This window comes from Leucoraja erinacea, chromosome 17 (assembly GCF_028641065.1).
Source record: "Leucoraja erinacea ecotype New England chromosome 17, Leri_hhj_1, whole genome shotgun sequence".
In the NCBI taxonomy this organism is placed as follows: domain Eukaryota; kingdom Metazoa; phylum Chordata; class Chondrichthyes; order Rajiformes; family Rajidae; genus Leucoraja; species Leucoraja erinaceus.
The window spans coordinates 25,972,616-25,990,579 of NC_073393.1; the positions used below are offsets into that span (position 1 = coordinate 25,972,616).

The 17,964-nt window shown below is 43.1% G+C and overlaps 1 protein-coding gene across 1 annotated transcript in view; it reads left to right on the forward strand.

Annotated features, from left to right (window-relative positions):
* Positions 1-17,964, forward strand: part of LOC129705330 (transcription factor Maf-like) — a 354,539-nt gene that overhangs the window by 87,591 nt on the left and 248,984 nt on the right. The window lies entirely within an intron of this gene.

Consider the following 17,964-nt stretch of genomic DNA (forward strand, 5'->3'; position numbering starts at 1 on the left):
ATTCTAAAAGGGTTGACGGTGGATATGCAATGGAAGACATTTAAAGACTGCATGGATGAACTACAAAAATTGTTCATCCCAGTTTGGCAAAAGAATAAATCAGGGAAGGTAGTGCATCCGTGGATAACAAGGGAAATCAGGGATAGTATCAAAGCGAAGGATGATGCATACAAATTAGGCAGAAAAAGCAGCATACCAGAGGACTGGGAGAAATTCAGAGACCAGCAGAAGAGGACAAAGGGCTTAATTAGGAAAGGAAAAATTGATTATGAAAGAAAACTGGCAGGGAACATAAAAACTGACTGCAAAAGTTTTTATAGATATGTGAAAACAAAGAGATTAGTTAAAACAAATGTAGGTCCCTTGCAGTCAGAAACAGGTGAGTTGATCATGGGGATCAAGGATATGGTGGACCAATTGAATAACTACTTTGGTTCCGCCTTCACTAAGGAAGACATAATCTGCCGGAAATAGCAGGGGACCGCGGGTCAAAGGAGTTGGAGGAATTGAGTGAAATCCAGGTTAGCCGGGAAGTGGTGTTGGGTAAATTGAATGGATTAAAGGCCGATAAATCCCCAGGGCCAGATAGGCTGCATCCCAGAGTACTTAAGGAAGTAGATCCAGAAATAGTGGATGCATTAGTAATAATCTTTCAAAACTCTTTAGATTCTGGAGTAGTTCCTGAGGATTGGCAGGTAGCAAACATAACCCCACTTTTTAAGAAGGGAGGGAGAGAGAAAACGGAGAATTACAGACCAGTTAGTCTAACATCGGTAGTGGGAAAACTACTAGAGTCAGTTATTAAAATGGGATAGCAACACATTTGAAAAGTGGTGAAATCATTGGACAAAGTCAGCATGGATTTACGAAAGGTAAATCATGTCTGACGAATCTTATAGAATTTTTCGAGGATGTAACTAGTAGCGTGGATAGGGGAGAACCAGTGGATATGGTGTATCTGGACTTCCAGAAGGCTTTCAACAAGGTCCCACATAAGAGATTAGTATACAAACTTAAAGCACATGGCATTGGGGGTTCAGTATTGATGTGGATAGAGAACTGGCTGACAAACAGGAAGCAAAGAGTAGGAGTAAACGGGTCCTTTTCACAATGGCAGGCAGTGACTAGTGGGGTACCGCAAGGCTCAGTGCTGGGACCCCAGCTATTTACAATATATATTAATGATCTGGATGAGGGAATTGAAGGCAATATGTCCAAGTTTGCGGATGACATTAAGCTGGGGGGCAGTGTTAGCGGTGAGGAGGATGCTAGGAGACTGCAAGGTGACTTGGATTGGCTGGGTGAGTGGGCAAATGTTTGGCAGATGCAGTATAATGTGGATAAATGTGAGGTTATCCATTTTGGTGGCAAAAACAGGAAAGCAGACTATTATCTAAACGGTGGCTGATTAGGAAAAGGGGAGATGCAGCGAGACCTGGGTGTCATGGTACACCAGTCATTGAAAGTAAGCACGCAGGTGCAGCAGGCAGTGAAGAAAGCGAATGGTATGTTAGCTTTCATAGCAAAAGGATTTGAGTATAGGAGCAGGGAGGTTCTACTGCAGTTGGTGAGACCAAACCTGGAGTATTGCGTACAGTTTTGGTCTCCAAATCTGAGGAAGGACATTATTGCCATAGAGGGGGTGCAGAGAAGGTTCACCAGACTGATTCCTGGGATGTCAGGACTGTCTTATGAAGAAAGACTGGATAGACTTGGTTTATACTCTCTAGAATTTAGGAGATTGAAAGGGGATCTTATAGAAACTTACAAAATTCTTAAGGGGTTGGACAGGCTAGATGCAGGAAGATTGTTCCCGATGTTGGGGAAGTCCAGGACAAGGGGTCACGGCTTAAGGATAAGGGGGAAATCCTTCAAAACCGAGATGAGAAAAACTTTTTTCACGCAGAGAGTGGTGAATCTCTGGAACTCTCTGCCACAGAGGGTAGTTGAGGCCAGTTCATTGGCTATATTTAAGAGGGAGTTAGATGTGGCCCTTGTGGCTAAGGGGATCGGAGGTATGGAGAGAAGGCAGGTACGGGATACTGAGTTGGATGATCAGCCATGATCATATTGAATGGCGGTGCAGGCTCGAAGGGCCGAATGGCCTACTCCTGCACCTAATTTCTATGTTTCTATTGTCCCGACATCACGCGGGGCTCTGAAAAACTGACACTTTCCAAAAATTCCGCGCGGCAACGGCCTGCTGGCCTGCAGCCACATTGAGGCCGTACGCACCGCCTCGACGGGCGTGCGCAACGTGTTGACGCCGTATGCAGCGTCTTGACGGCGTACGCCTTCACTCGAACTTCACGCCAACTCGTGCGGGATTACTCGACCTCCGCATGTCACCCGCTTCCGGTTTGGTCGCGCTCGTCGCAAGCAGTCGCATGCTCGTGGGACAGGCCCTGTACAGGGATCATTCGACCTCTGCGTGGCCCCCGCGCGGCCCCCGCTTCCGGTTTGGTCGCACTTGCCGCATGCAGTCTCATGCTCGTGGGCCAGGCCCTTTACTTGCAGCAGCTCGACAGGTCTGTAAACACACTAATACATAACACAATAAAAGGTAGTTGATGCTGGTACTATCGCAATGTTTAAGAAGTATTCAGACAGGTACATGGATAGGATACGTTTAGAGGAATATTTTGGTACAGTGCCACGGATTATGGGAAGAAGGCAGGAGAATGGGATTAAGAGGCAAAGATAGATCAGACATGATTGAATGGCTGAGTAGACTTGATGGATCAAATGGCCTAATTCTGCTCCTCTGAGTTATGAACTTATGATACGGGCCAAACACAAGGTGGTTGGACTTGTGAAGATGGGGCATTTTGGTCGGTGTAAGGAAGTTGGGCCGAAAGTTCTGTCTCCATGCAGTATGACTCAAATTTAAAAATAAAAACTATATTAGTGCAAAACAAAAGCCAGAAGTCACCAGTGCAACCAAGACAGTTCCTAGTTCACACAAGTCATGGGAGTTGAATCTGGAGATACAAAGAGAACATGTGCAAAGACAGCGATGCAGTCCCTTTAAGGTGATTCTGGGGATATATGATTGCATTCTGTGCGTCTTTGGATACAATGACATTTGTCCTTCTGGCCACCTTGATTAAACCGCCGCTCTCTCAAGCTGTGGCTATTTGTCTGAGTCGACAAGTTTTAAAATGTAAATAAATAGGACCTATTCCAGTGGGAAAGAAATTGAGCCAGGTTTGTAATACAGATGCAAAATTTTACTACGACCTTTACTGATCTAGCCGTCACCATGCTTGATGCACATTTGGGACTGATGCAATGGTGACATCACTCTCGTTCCTTCTCTTACCTCCTTCAGTAGCAGGGCAACATACACATCGTTTGATTTTTCCCCATGGTTGGAGAATCAAGGACTAGAGGACTAGAGCAGAGAGGGGTAAGGTGAGAGGGGAAAGCTTTAATCAGAATTGGACGAGCAACTCTTTCACAATGGGTGACGCGTAAATGAGTGAGGGATTCCTCCGTGAGTCACCCATTTGTGAGCGTATTCTCACACCTCAGAAAATGGAGCATAACGTTTCAGTTGACTGCAGTTCTGTACCTGTTTCATTTCCAGAAGGTCTACCTTTTAAACGTGGAATTAAACTGAGATCCTGCCTATTCTCTTAGCCAAATACCAACGACTCCATGAAGCTGCGTGAGGTCATCCAGTGGAGTAGGTAGGTAGATAGTTTGCTTGGTCACACCATATCTGATGTCTTTGAGGATCTCAATTAAGTGGCTGGCACATCACTTGCTTCGAAAGGCAACTGAGTAACATCTTAAGTGGACCTGGCTTAGAACTGGTGTGAATGGGTGATCGATGGTCAGCATGGACTCGATGGGGTGAAGGGCCTGTTTCTATGCTGTATCTCATAGCTAAACTAAACTAAATTCCTCCACAGTCAGCAGCATTAAACATACTATATATTCATATTGATACATAATATTTTGCCTCTGAAATTCATTCCACTGAAGCCAACACTATCATTAAACCTGGCACTTTTCCTGCCTCTGCAGCTCTCTCCCATTTTAAACAGCGATTTCATTACCTTAACCATCACGGATGTTATAGCCAGTATGGGTGAGTTTAATGGTACATTCATTAAGTTGCTGGGCTAATATCCAAAATCTTCTGCAGTGGATCCAAAACCATGACTTCAAATCCCACCCGAACAGCTGGAAAATTTAAATGCAAGTAATTAAATAAATCTGGAATTAAAAAACTAATCTCAGTAATTTTGGCCATGAAATGACTGGATTGGTGTAAAAGCCCATCTGGTTCTCTAATGTTCCTTATGATAATAAATCTGTAGTCCTTACCCAGTCTGGGTTATATGTGACTCAAGATCCATTGCAGTGTCGATGACTTTTAACTGACCTCGTGAAAGCCAAAGCAACCATTCATTTCTGGGACTATTAGAGATGATCAGCAGACGCCAGTCTTACCAATGACATCGGCATCCTACTAATGAATTAAAAAAAGGATTGGCATAAACTCCCAAAGCAGTAAGTTTAATTTGCAATGAGATCAAGGAGCATCCCCAAGGTCTAACACACTCACAATCACGTAACCTATTGTTTCTGAGTGAAGCTCATGGTACACTCTTGGCACAGACACAAGTTTGTTATAATTTAGAAACTTTTGACACACATTACTTATTTTCATTTTAGAATGATTCAATATTAATTGTGCCTCTCAATTCCACCTTGCAGTAAGTATGTTGGAAAGGGTGCAGAAGAAGGGTCTCGACCCAAAACATCACCCATTTCTTCTCTCCAGAGATGCTGCCTGTCCCGCTGAGTTACTGCAGCATTTTGTGTCTCTCTTCACCAGGATGTTACCTGGACTTGCCAGTTTGAGTTATCGTGAGTGGAAGGATAAGATAGGAATTTTTTACTTTGGCGTGTAGGAGGCTGAGAGGTGACCTTAGGTGAACAAAATGATGAGGGGCGTGGATAAAGTGAATGCCCAGCAGGGCCGGCCTTAAGACGATTGGACTGATTGCTCCCAATTGGGTCCCGCGAGTAAGGGGGCCCCGTGCTAGAGTAATCTACTCTCGGATCGGGTAGATGTACCCCGGGTGGAGGGGGGAGAGAGGGGTGGAGAGAAAGTAGAGGAGTGGAGGGGGAAGAAAGGGATAGACGGGGAGGAGGGTGTGAGGGGGAATAGAGAAGGGGGAGGGGGAGTGGGTCGTTCGCTCACGGCAGTGCTCCCGCCCCTCCAGTCGCCATGCTTCACGCACACAGTCCCGGCCCCACCCCTCTCTCTCTCCCCGGGGAGACGCGGTGAACAATACACGGAGGGCCGGGTCGGGCCGGGGGTTGGAGCAAGGTTTACAAACATTGGCCTCAGCTCACACACGTCCGCCCGGACCCCGGCATCCGCTCCCAACGCCGGCCCTCTCCCTCCCTTCTCTCCTTCCCTTCTCTCCCTCCCTTCTCTCCCTTCTCTTCTTCCCTCCCTCCCTTCTCTCCTTCCCTCCCTCCTTCCTCTCTTTTCCCTTCTCTCATTCGCTCCATCCCTTCTTTCTCTCCTTCACTCCCTCCTTTCTCTACTTCCCTCCCTCCCTTCTGTCCTTCCTCCCTTCTCTCCCTCCCTCCCACACACACATAACGCACAGACAACTAACACACACAACTAAGGATGGGATAGAAGCCCAAAGGGTAGGAAGGGGCTGAAGCCCAACATTTAATGCCTGGACTGGTTTTTCACCAATGGTTATTGGTTTTCCAGGATCTATTTAATTTTATTTTTTTTCATTTCACAGTCACTAAAACAAGTGGTATTGTACTTTTCAGAGTTGATTTACACATTTTGTTTGTACTTGTAGGCTTACATGTATGAAATGTTATATTAAAATGTAGCTTAGATCTGTTTGGTCCATTAAGTTGCATGCACTTTTTAAGCGCACATTTTGATTACTTTCCATTCCACCATAGAGCTATAAAGTCTATAATAGACTTTAATTATTATATTTCTATGAATCTACAGACCTTGGCTGGGAACCTGGGGCTCACCAAAATTGTTCCCAATTGGGCCCCGCACCTCCTAAGGCCGGCCCTGATGCCCAATCATTCTCGGGGTAGAGGATTCTAAAACTAGAGGGCATAGGGTTAAGGAGAGAGGAGAGAAATTTAAGAAGGCTCACAGGGGCAGCATTTTCACTCAGAGCGTGATCCGTATCTAGAATGAGCTGCCAGAGGAATGTACAGCAGGGACGGTGGAACGTTTTTGAAAGTGGGGGGGGGGATGAGCGATCACTGATCACTGGCCTCGGGGGGAGGGTGTGGGAGGTTGGCACAATGATTATTTTTTGTTGTTGCTCGACCTCCAAAAGTTAGCGGATAGTACAGGCCATCCCCCAACTCAAAAAGTGGGGGGGATATATCCCTCAAACCCCCCCTTCCCCCTCTCTCTCTCTCTCTCGAGGCCGACTCTCACTCTCTCTCGCACTCTCTCTCTCTCTTGCTCTCTCTCTCTCTCGGGGCCGACTCTCTCTCTCTCTGGGCCCACCTTCCCCCCTCTCTCTCTCTCTCGAGGCCAACTCTCGCTCTCTCTCTCTCTCTCTCTCTCTCTCTCTCGCTCTCTCTCTCTCTCGGGGCCGACTCCCTCTCTCTCTCTCTCTGGGCCCACCTTCCCTCCCTTCTGCTCGGCGGCTAATCACATCGCTTCGTTTACTGCCCCATACCTCGACTGTGAACCGTGCTGTGATTGGCCGTTGAGCTGAGGGGAGGGAGGGTTTTGGGGGGGCAGTGGGTTTTCCGCCACGGCTGGTCGTGGTTTTGCCGCGCTCACTGTGCGCTTGTTCTGAGATTCTGGATGTCGGATCTCAGCAGAAGAAAAAAATACGCCTGTGGGCTGGATAATTTGGGGTTATGAAGCATGTCTCACCAAAAAAGTGGAGGGGCTGCAGCCCCCCCCAGGCCCCCTGGTTTCGCGACCCATGTATAGAAGCGGATACAATTACAACTTTCAAAAGACATATGTGAATAGGAAGGTATCGGCCAAATGCAGGCAAACAGGACTAGTACAGAATGCCAATATGGTCGGCATGGATAAGATGTGTTTAAGGACAGTTTCCATGATGTACAGCTCTATGACTCTAGAGGGTTGCTAGTGCAGTTACTATTCATGTGTAGGATGGAACTGCAGATACGGGTTTACACCAAAGATAGATACAATTTACTGGAGTAACTCAGACTGGTTAGTACTCAACAAAAGCTTTTCACTATATCTCAGTACACATGACAATAACTACACTGGGTCAGGCAGCATCTCTGGAGAAAAGGAATAGGTGATGTTTTGGGTCAAGACCCTTCTTCAGACGAAAGGAAGAAGAAGGGTCTCAACCCGAAACATCACCTACTGCTTTTCACCAGAGATGCTGCCTGACCCGCCGAGTTACTCCAGCATTTTGTGTCTATCATAGTTGTTATTCATGTTAGTTGTAAAGCACCTGCTCACAAAAATATTCCATATTGTCCACCAACGTGTATTGTCTGATGAGTATAATATGTGAAAATGTAAGAATGTTTTTTAAACTCTCAAAATACTTGAGCAGTACTTATTTTTGTACTTATAGAAGGCACAGCATGGAATGATGTCATGCAGCCAAATGTGTCTGCACTATCTCCCTCCAACAGCTCTCCATCCCCTTTTCTCTTTACACACAGACATGCAAACTAATTCTGTTTTCAAGTATATTACCTTTTAAATTTGCTGCTGAGTCTGTTCTCAGCACCCATTCAGCCAAAACATCATAATAGCATGCTACAGTCAAAAGTATTCTCATCTCCCTGCTGGGCATTTTTTTGCCAATTATCTTAAATCTATATGTCCTCTGGTTTATTGAACGTTCTACTTTGTGTTCAAAGTATTTCCTATCACACCTGAGGGGATGCTTTGTAAGATTATTTTTTTAACGCCAGAGAATGTAGAGAAATCCCTGGTATCTAAATCATTAATTTTATTAAATGGAAAATTAAGAGCTCTATTGAAGTGGCATTGGGGTTTTTCAAGTTTCTGAAGGCTCCCATTCTGACTCATTTAAACCATAGTTCCATAAATTTTGGTAAGTCAGTGTGGAACGTTATTTTGGTGTGGACATTGAACCCATTCATTGATCTGTGCACCTGCCAAATAATTCCCCCAATGCCACTTCCCTTTAACAACATTGCATGGAGTAGAAGGAAGTGCTCTCTCCCACTCCTGCAGGCAGGGTGGGAGATTAAATGATTTGAACAGCAGGAGACCAGAGATGTGAGGGAAGTTTGAAGATTTTGCTGAAGGAATATAGATTTTGGCCACAAATGTTTAGTTTAGTATGGAGGTACAGCACGGAAACAGGCCCTTCGGCGCACCAAGCACGCGCTGACCAGTAATCCCCATACACTAGTGCTATCCTGCACACCAGGGACTATTTACAATTTTTACCGAAGCCAAATTAACCTGCAAACCTGTACGTCTGAGGGGTGTGGAAGGAAACTGGAGCAGCAGGGGAACGGAGAGAATGTACTAATTCCTTACAGACAGTGCCTGTAGTCAGGATCGAACCTATGTCTCTGGCATGTAAGGCAGCAACTTTACCGCTGCGCCAGCGTGTTGCCATCTTGAGGGAGAATTAGTAGCTCAGTGGTTATCATTGCAGTTAAAATATTTTCCATTGTGAATTTTGATTTTGGCACTTTTTGCAGATAAAAATAATATTTTTTTTAGACAGCTGTAAAATCACTAAATTCAGGTGGCAATTCTTGTTTAAAACAGGATTTACTGCTGAGCTCCTTCTTTCCATTTTTTAAATCGTCTTTCTGATCATCAATTCGCCGCAAGTGATTTTCTAGCTGTCCAAAAATAATACATTTTTCTCAGCAAAAAAGTTCTAAAATCAATATTTACCATGCAAAATATTTTAATTGAGCGATAAGCACTGAACTTTTAATTCATTCTCAGGCACACACATAATAGAGCATAGAACAAATGGAACAGCACAGGAATAGGTCTTTCGCCTTACAAGGTCTGTGCCAAATATGATGTCAAGAAAACTAACCTGTACATGATCCCTCTACTATCATATCTGCCTCCACCACCACCTGCATCTTGCAGGCACACTCACCATCCTCTGTGTAAAAAGACTTTACGTGGTGTAGTGGCCCACTGCGCCAGAAACCCAGGTTCGATCCTGACTATGGGTGCTGTCTGTATGGAGTTTGTACCCTCTCCCCATGACTTACATGAGTTTTCTCCGGGTGCTTCAGTTTCCTCCAACACTTCAAAGACATACAGGTTTGTAGCAAATTGGCTTGGTAAAATTGTAGATTGTCCCCGTTTGTGTAGGATATTGTTAGAGTGCGGGGATCACTGGTCGGCGCGGACTAGGTGGGCTTCCGAAGGGACAGCTTCCGTGCTGTATCTTTCAAAACTATAATGGTATATTACATTGCACTCTGCATCCACAATGTAGTAAAAGTAAATGGAAGTCAAATTCCAGAGCAGAGTGCAGAGTGGCATGCTGTCATATTGTTTGTTAGCATTTGTGACCCAGGCTTAATTTCCTGGAGACTATTTCAAAATATGTGCAAAATGCTGAAGAGATCCCAAGGAATATTTTGAAGAGCAGAAGTCACCTTTCGTATCGTAGCAATATTTAGTCACTGAAAATGACCATAAAAATTCTGATTGCTGATTGTTGTCACACTGTTGTGGGAGTTGCTATACTATATTTATCTCTATTATACTTGAAACTCTAAAGCATATTGAGAAATGCAAGGCTCTACATATAAAGACAGCAGCGCAGTGGTGCAGTAGTAAAACTGCTGCCTCACCGCGCCAGAAACCGAGTTCGATCCTGGCCAAGGGTGTGGTCTGTGCGGAGTTTGTTTGTTCTCCCTGTGACTGCATGGGTTGTCTCCAGGTGTCCCGGTATCCTCCCACACTCCAAAGACATGCAGGATTGTAGGTTAATTGTCCTCTGTATTGTATCGTGAATGGATACGAAAGTGGAATAATACAGAACTAGTCAATGATTCAATTTGAATGATTCAATTCATGTAGTGTACAGGCGATCGATGGTTAACATGGACTCGATGAGTCAAAGGGCCTATTTCCATGCTGTATCTCTGAACTAAACTAAACTAAAATGGTGTACTTTTCTGAATGTTCCACTTTTTTGTGTTCACTGATATCCCACCCTTAAACTGCCATAACTCCAGAGTTCTATCACAGTAACAATTCTGCCCTCACATTGGAAATATCAATGGTTTAACTTGCTTAGTTGTGGCTGTGGAAGAATGAATTCAAAACATTTTGCACATAACTCCACTAATTGCCGGTGATGATAACTTTAAGCTGCAGTGTCATGTAGACTAAAATTTCTTTGAAATCTCTTTTGCATCAGAGATCTTTGGTCACCTGTCCTAATATCTCTCTTACATAACATGGTTTCTGATTTTGGCCGATAATCCTCCCTTGAAGTACCATTTACACGTAAAATGCCATGAAAAGTCGATTGCGATATGTGAAAACGATATGACAATTGGTGTCAGTTCCCTTAAACTAAGGTGGGGAAGTCATCAGCCACAAAAGAAAGATAAAATTTCACTTGAAAGAGTATGGAAAGAACAAGATGGATTTCAAGTTTTAAAAAAACATTCTGCACTGTGGGAATATTTGGAAAATGTGACCTTTACGTGTTTATAATCCAGATGTCATTTTAACATGGCACAGAAATATGTCAAATATATGAGAGTGCTGATCAGGTTTCATATCTCAATATTTCCGAGTATTTCCTGACACAGGGCAGCAGGATAGCGCAGTGGTGGAGTTACTTCCTTACAGCACCAAAGGCCCGGGTCCGATCTTGTCTGAATGGAATTTGCACGTTCTCCCTGTGACCCCGTGGGTTATCTCTGGGTGCTCCAGTTTCCTCCCACATTCCAAAGACATGCAGGGTTGTAAGTTAATTGGCCCTAGTGTGTAGGATAGGATTAGTGTATGGATGATTGCTGGTTGACGTGGACTCGATGGGACGAACAGTCTGTTTCCATGCTGGTTCTCTAAACTAAACTAAAATTAAAAGGAGAAGGTAATTTCTGTCCTTGAAATCTATAATGGTGCACAGAACAATTCTATTCCATCATCGATTCCCGGGATGGCGGGACTGTCATATGCTGAGAGAATGGAGTGGCTGGGCGTGTACACTCTGGAATTTAGAAGGATGAGAGGGTTTCTTATTGCAACATATAAGATTATTAAGGGTTTGGACACGCTGGAGGCAGGAAACATGTTCCCGATGTTGGGGAAGTCCAAAACCAGGGGCCACAGTTTAAGAATAAGGGGTAAGCCATTTAGAACAGAGATGAGGAAACACTTTTTCAATTAGATAGGGCTCTTAAAGATAGTGGAGTCAGGGAATATGGGGAGAAGGCAGGAGAGGGGTACTGATTGTGGATGATCAGCCATGATCACGTTGAATGGCGGTGCTGGCTCGAAGGGCCGAATGGCCTACTCCTGCACCTATTGTCTATTGTCTATAGTCTATTGAATTTTCCTATTTCCTGTTTTCTCCACATACCCATTAACTCCCTAGATTCTGCAGCTTACCTACACAGAGAAAATGGAGCAATACAGATAGACACAGAATGCTGGAGTAACTCAGCAAGACAGGCAGCATCTCTGGAGAGAAAGAATGGGTGATGTTTGCAGGTCTAGACCCTTCTTCAGACTGAACCCAAAACTTCACCCATTCCTTCGCTCCAGAGATGCTGCCTGTCCCGCTGAGTTACACCAGCATTTTGTGTCCATCTTTGATTTAAACCAGTGTCTGCAGTTCCTTCCTACACATAGTACAGCACAAAACAGGCCCTTTGGCCCACAATATCTGTGCTGAACATGACATCTTCTGTATGCATGTGATCCATATTCCTCCATTTCCTGCACAGCCATGTCTCTATCCAAAAGCTACTGAAATGCCACTATCGTATCTGCCTTCACCACCAATACTGGCAGTGCATTCCAGGAAACCACTCCTCTCTGTGTAAAAAACTTGCCCTACGCATCTTTAAAAATTGCCGCATTAGGGGCTATTTACAGAGGCCAATTAATATATCAACCCACATATCGTTGGGACATGGAAGGAAATCAAAGCACCGGGAGGGAGTACGTGCGGACTCCACATCGATGGCACCAGAGGTCACGATTGAATCCAGGGTTGTTGGAGCTCTGAGGTAATGGCTTTACCAGCTGCACCACCATATCATCCCAATCAGAGATAACCCAAGTTATGGAAACATATAATGCCAGTCAAATTCAAAGAAGAACTATAATTGAATAGATATCAAGGAAATTATTTTTGAGATATATTATTACGTCATTTATGGAAAAAACTCATAAAATCCAATATTTTGTAATGCAACAATATAAAATACAAAATGCAACCTTGAGTGACACTGTAGGGAATTACGTTGAAAGATGCAGAATAATGCATGCACTAGGTTTAGGGTTGAGACATTTTGTAATAACAAATTATTACATATTTTTCCTGAAATTACTGATTGCCCGGATAATGGTTACATTTTGGAGATTATTCATTTAGATCTTTGAAATTATTTGATACTGTCAAGGATAAAACATTCTGCCTCACGCCCATGGGAGTATAATGTATTGATTGGGTTTGGTAAAAGCATACAGTTGAAAGAACCGGATGGATAATAGTGAGTGAAAAGAGGATTCACTATTCTGGTTCCAGGCTGGTGGGGGTTTCCATAAGATGAAAGGTTGAGAAGACTTTGGAGTTTAGAAGAATGAGAGAACTCTTAATGTACTGCATAAGCTCAGTGTAAAATGTATCTTTCATCCAAATAATAAATTTAAGGGAAGTGGTACAGTTTGAGACTATGGAACGTGTCTTTGAGCACAGAGATGAAGAGAAATATCTTCAGTCATATGGTGGTCTGGATTCTGTGGATGATCAGTCATTTAATTCATTCTAAACAAAGATCGATATGATCCTAGACATCAAGGAATTTATGGATTGGGGTATGAGTGCAGGAAAATGGTACCTAGGTGGACGATCATGTGTGATAATGATGAATGGCAGAGAAGGCTCAAAGATCTTTATGGCTTACACCTGTTCTTTCACGTACTCTTAAACTGGGACAAATAATCGGGGCACCAGTTTACTTTTGGAGATTTGTTTTAGTTTTAGAGATACAGTGTGGAAACAGATTATTCGACCAACCGAACCCATGCCGATCAATGATCACCCCGTACACTAGCGCTATCCTACACACTAGGGACAATTTTACAGAAGCTAATTATTACAAACCTGCACTTCTTTGTAGTGTGAGAGGAAACTGGAGCATCCGGGATCAGAGGGAGAATGTTCTAACTCCGTGCAGACAACACCCTTACAGTCAGGATTGAACCCACGTCTCTGGCCCTGTAAGGCAGCAACTCATTGTGCCGCCCAAATATTTGTGTTGGTATCACTGCAGCTAAGTGTTTTATAAATCATCATAGGGATAGGAGTCAGTTCAAAGGTGGTCAATCTTGCTGATAACACTGGTATTTTAGCGGGACCAGTTATGAGCTGTAAGGCTTATGTGTTGGGTGGTAAATGGAGCAGGGGTGAAGATGTGAGAAGAAATATTTCCTTAGGAATTCTCCAATCTTTTTTTATCATTATCAGATGATGTGGGCATCAGATGCAAGACCAACATCCCCAAATTTATGAGTGATACAGCATGGAAACCGGCTCTTTGGCCCAACTTATCCATGCAACCAAGATGCCCCATCTAAACTCATCCTATTTGCTTACTTTTGGCCCATATTGCTCTAACCTTCCATTTGAAATTGAATCCAGAATTGTTTTCCAATTACTCCAGACTGATTTTACTTTAGACTTTAGAGATACAGCGTGGAAACAGGCCCTTCGGCCCACCGAGTCCGTGCCGATCAGTGATCCCCATACACCAACACTGCCCTTCACATTATGGACAATTAACAATTTTACTGAAGCCAATTAACCTACAAACCTGTACGTCTTTGGATTGAGGGAGGAAACCGGATCACCCGGAGAAAACCCTTGTGGCCATAGGGAAAATGACCAAACTCCGTACAGACAGCACCCCGAGTCAGGAATGAATGCAGGTTTCAGGCGCTGCAAGGCACTGTGCCGACTTGATGCCACAACTTTCCGTCACAATTGATGTTGCATTGCTGCACATGGTTGAATGAAAAATACAAGATAAATTTCCCATTGTACCTTCAACAAAGGAGGGTGAACATTCCAGTGAAATGGGGAAAGCAGATGTTTGAATTGTTCATCCAGAGCTTCCTGCATAAATTACAGCACAAAATCAGGAAAATCCCTCGGGAAATGTCAAATCTAAAGTGATGAGATTTGGAGTAAAGACCAAGGAAAGAATTGGGATTGGGAAGCATGCTGGACAAGTCATTATGATAATTAGCCGGTGTTCCCAGATGATAAAGAAGTCACACAAAAAAAGGGGTTAGCGTATAAATCAAAAGAGGCAGTTTTAATATTGCACCTCACCTTTGTGAGAATGTACAACATCACAGAATCATTCACCCTGTCACCTCATCTGACTCTTCGAAATAGTTATTCAATTCATCCACTTGTTTGGCTCTTTTCATTTTGAATTGCATTAGTTCTCCGTCCAATTCCTTTCAAACATTCACTGTCAAATCTGCTTCCACTCTCATTTTAATCAGACAATGCTCGATATGGGGAATTGTGCCCAGTTTTTGAACCCTTACCTCAATAGAGGTATTGTATTACTGGGCAGGGTTCAATGGAAGATTAACACCAAAGCTTCAAATACTGTATCCTGTAAAGATATTTATTTTTACCCATAACGGTTTTTTTTTTCCCTTTTGGAAACTGAAGATTTGATCAATGCTTTGAAGAATTGAAAGGAACTAAGTAGAAAATGGAAACATTTTTCTGTTGTACGTAGGATTCCAGAAGCAACATTTTGTTAAACAATGAGTAAGGGTAGATAACGTATTAAGAAATTCCACAGGAATGTATAGGATAGTGAACAGGAAAAAAGAACAGGATGGTCTCTTTTCTGAAAGTATTCACGGTTAAGGCATTTTTTAAATGATATAGATTAATGTCACGAGAAAGGTAGTTGAGAACTGAACAGAGAGGCTGGAAGATCTTCTCTCATGAGTAGTATTTGCCATGTCATTAATAATTTTGGATGGTGTAAGAATAACAATGCTAGGTCTAGGAAAAATACAGTTACTAGCAGTAATATTTCTGATGGTCTACAGTCCTTAAACATCCTTGACTTATTTAATTATGTCATATATTGTGCTCCCAGAGACCTTCTATTAATAACAGTAGCAAGGCCAAGATTTAACATTTTATACATAACAGCTTATGTATATTCTTACAAAATAGCTCACGGATTCAACGAGTAAACTTGTTGAGAAAGTTATTCGTAAATCCTTCTGGTTAAAGTGTTTTTACTATGTTTTATTTTTAAAGAGGTCATATCAGGGGTGTTCTAAACCACACTGCCAGGGCACACTGCCAGAGTCACCAATCTTCACAGAACAAAGACTTCCTTTAAAGAAAATCTCATGAAGATTTCCTGAAGTGCAAATTAATGGACTATTTGTAAAAGAGATATGGTATTTAGGATGTTCAAATTATGTTTTTGGGAGCGGTTATTTGCAGATAAGACAGTCAGAGTATTCAATGGTTCAATGGTACTATTTTATCATGTGTGCACTGCACGGTGAAATTATTTTTTTGCATAGATCACAGATGCACGAGTTGCTATAGTTTTGCGGCATTTACAAATGAGATAGCAAATCTCTCTATGTAAGATGCTGACTGTTGAGAAAACAAACTGTTGTTTCCAAACCAACTTTCATCTGGTCAGGATTTCACAGTCTTCTACATGAATAGCATATGAAACATTAAAAGCAAACTACAAGAATTGCTGGAAACTCTCAGCAGTTCATCGAGTCCCAGAGTTGTCCCTTCAGCCCAACATATCCATGCTGACCAATTTATCTGACTGATCTGGTCCCATTTACCAACATTTGCCCCATATTGCTCAAAATCTTTCCTATCTATGAACCTGTACATTTTTCCTTTAAACATTGACATTATATTTGCCTCCACCTCCTCTCTTGCCAGCTTGTTCCACATAGCCACCGCCTTCTGTGTGGAAAGGTTTGCCTCTTTGGTCGCCTTTGAATCTTTCAACTCTTATCTTAAATTTATGCCCTCTTGTTTTATATGCTCCTACGCAAAGAAAAAAATTGTGCCGAACTACCCTATATTTCCAGGTCATAATTTCTTAATCCTCAATAATCCTCCACATCCTCTGCCTCCAGTACCCAGCCTCCTTTACACCAGGGAACATAGTCACAGCCTACCCAGCCTCTCCTTATAACTCAACCCCTCCAATCCGGCAACATGTCTAGTTTAATCCCATTCTGTCCCCTCAGTATCCCAGGGGCACCATAGACCAGAAACCCCAGAGGACCAGCCACATAAGTACCATGACTTAAAGAGGAGCTCTGAGACTGGGTGCCCTGCTTCAAGTGACTCATCCCTGACTACCTAAAACGTTTCCACTATCTACAAGGAGCCAGTCATTTAGGGTGAGATAAGGATAGAAGAGTTGTACATTATGAAGACAGAGGAAGGAAAAGTTGCGGGTTGAATTTTCTCCACTTTCTTAAATCAGCTACAACTCTCCAAACGCTAAGTCCAAGACAAAGCAGCAATCCACTGCTCAAAACATTCACTCCGTCCACAACAAGCGTCTTCAAAGTGTACCACCAACAAAATATACTCTTCCCAAACTCGCAAACCCTCTATCACCAACAAGGGCAGTGAGTGTATGGGAAGACCACCACCTACAGCTATCTCTCCACATGGTAGACATTCCTGACATGGAAATATGTCATTGCTCCTCATTGTCTCTGAGGTTAAACCCCAGAACTTCCAGAACACTAACACTGGCGAATGCTGTCACCAGAAGAAGTATAACAGTTCAAAAAGGCGGCTCACCATCACCTCCTCAAGGGCAATTAGGGATGAACAATAAAAGTCGGCCTTGCAAGTGACACCACATCCTGTAAATGAGTAAGGAGAAATGGATGACCTTTTTCACATTTCAGAGTGCGGTATATCTTTAGGGCCATAATCTGAAAGGATGAATACAAGGCAACTCTGATTCATGTCAGTCTGATGAAATCATAAATCATTCCACATTATAGCGCATCTCTTTGTCTCAAGAGTACTAAATCACTCTGACGAGCAAGGCATGCTTTACCCCAACAGGGATTAACATTATCATGAGCCACTTCAGGTTGGGAAGGAAGTCTAGTGTCTCTCGCTGTTCCCCTGCGCAGCACACAGCGTTCTGAAAACACAATTATCTTTTAATACAATTGAAGAGACTTAGTAATTCACAGATGAATATTTCATTGTTTTGTTTAAATGCTTTAAGTATGGAGAACTTGACGTCAAAACTGAAATGTTGCATTGGTTTGCAGTGCTGCAGTCGGGAAATTTATTGGCACAAAGGATTCTGAATAAGGGTTCCAACCCAAATCCTAATCTCTAGAGATGCTGCCTGACACATGAAGTTACACCAACATTTTGTGTCTATCTTCCTTATTAAAGGATACAGTACATATAGTCATAGTAATTGAGTCATACAGTATGGAAACAGGATCTTTAGCTCAACTCGTCCATGCCAAACAATATGTCCCATCTACACCAGTCCCATTTGCATGTGTTCGGCCATCTATATATTACTAAAACTCTCACCTTGTTTGTTTCTATGTCTGTCTGTGCATGTGTCTGTGATGGTGCGTGTCAGTGAGGGATGCGACCCTGAAACTACACCAAAACGGTACAGGATAGCACAACAAATTTTGGCCCACCTTACTCACCA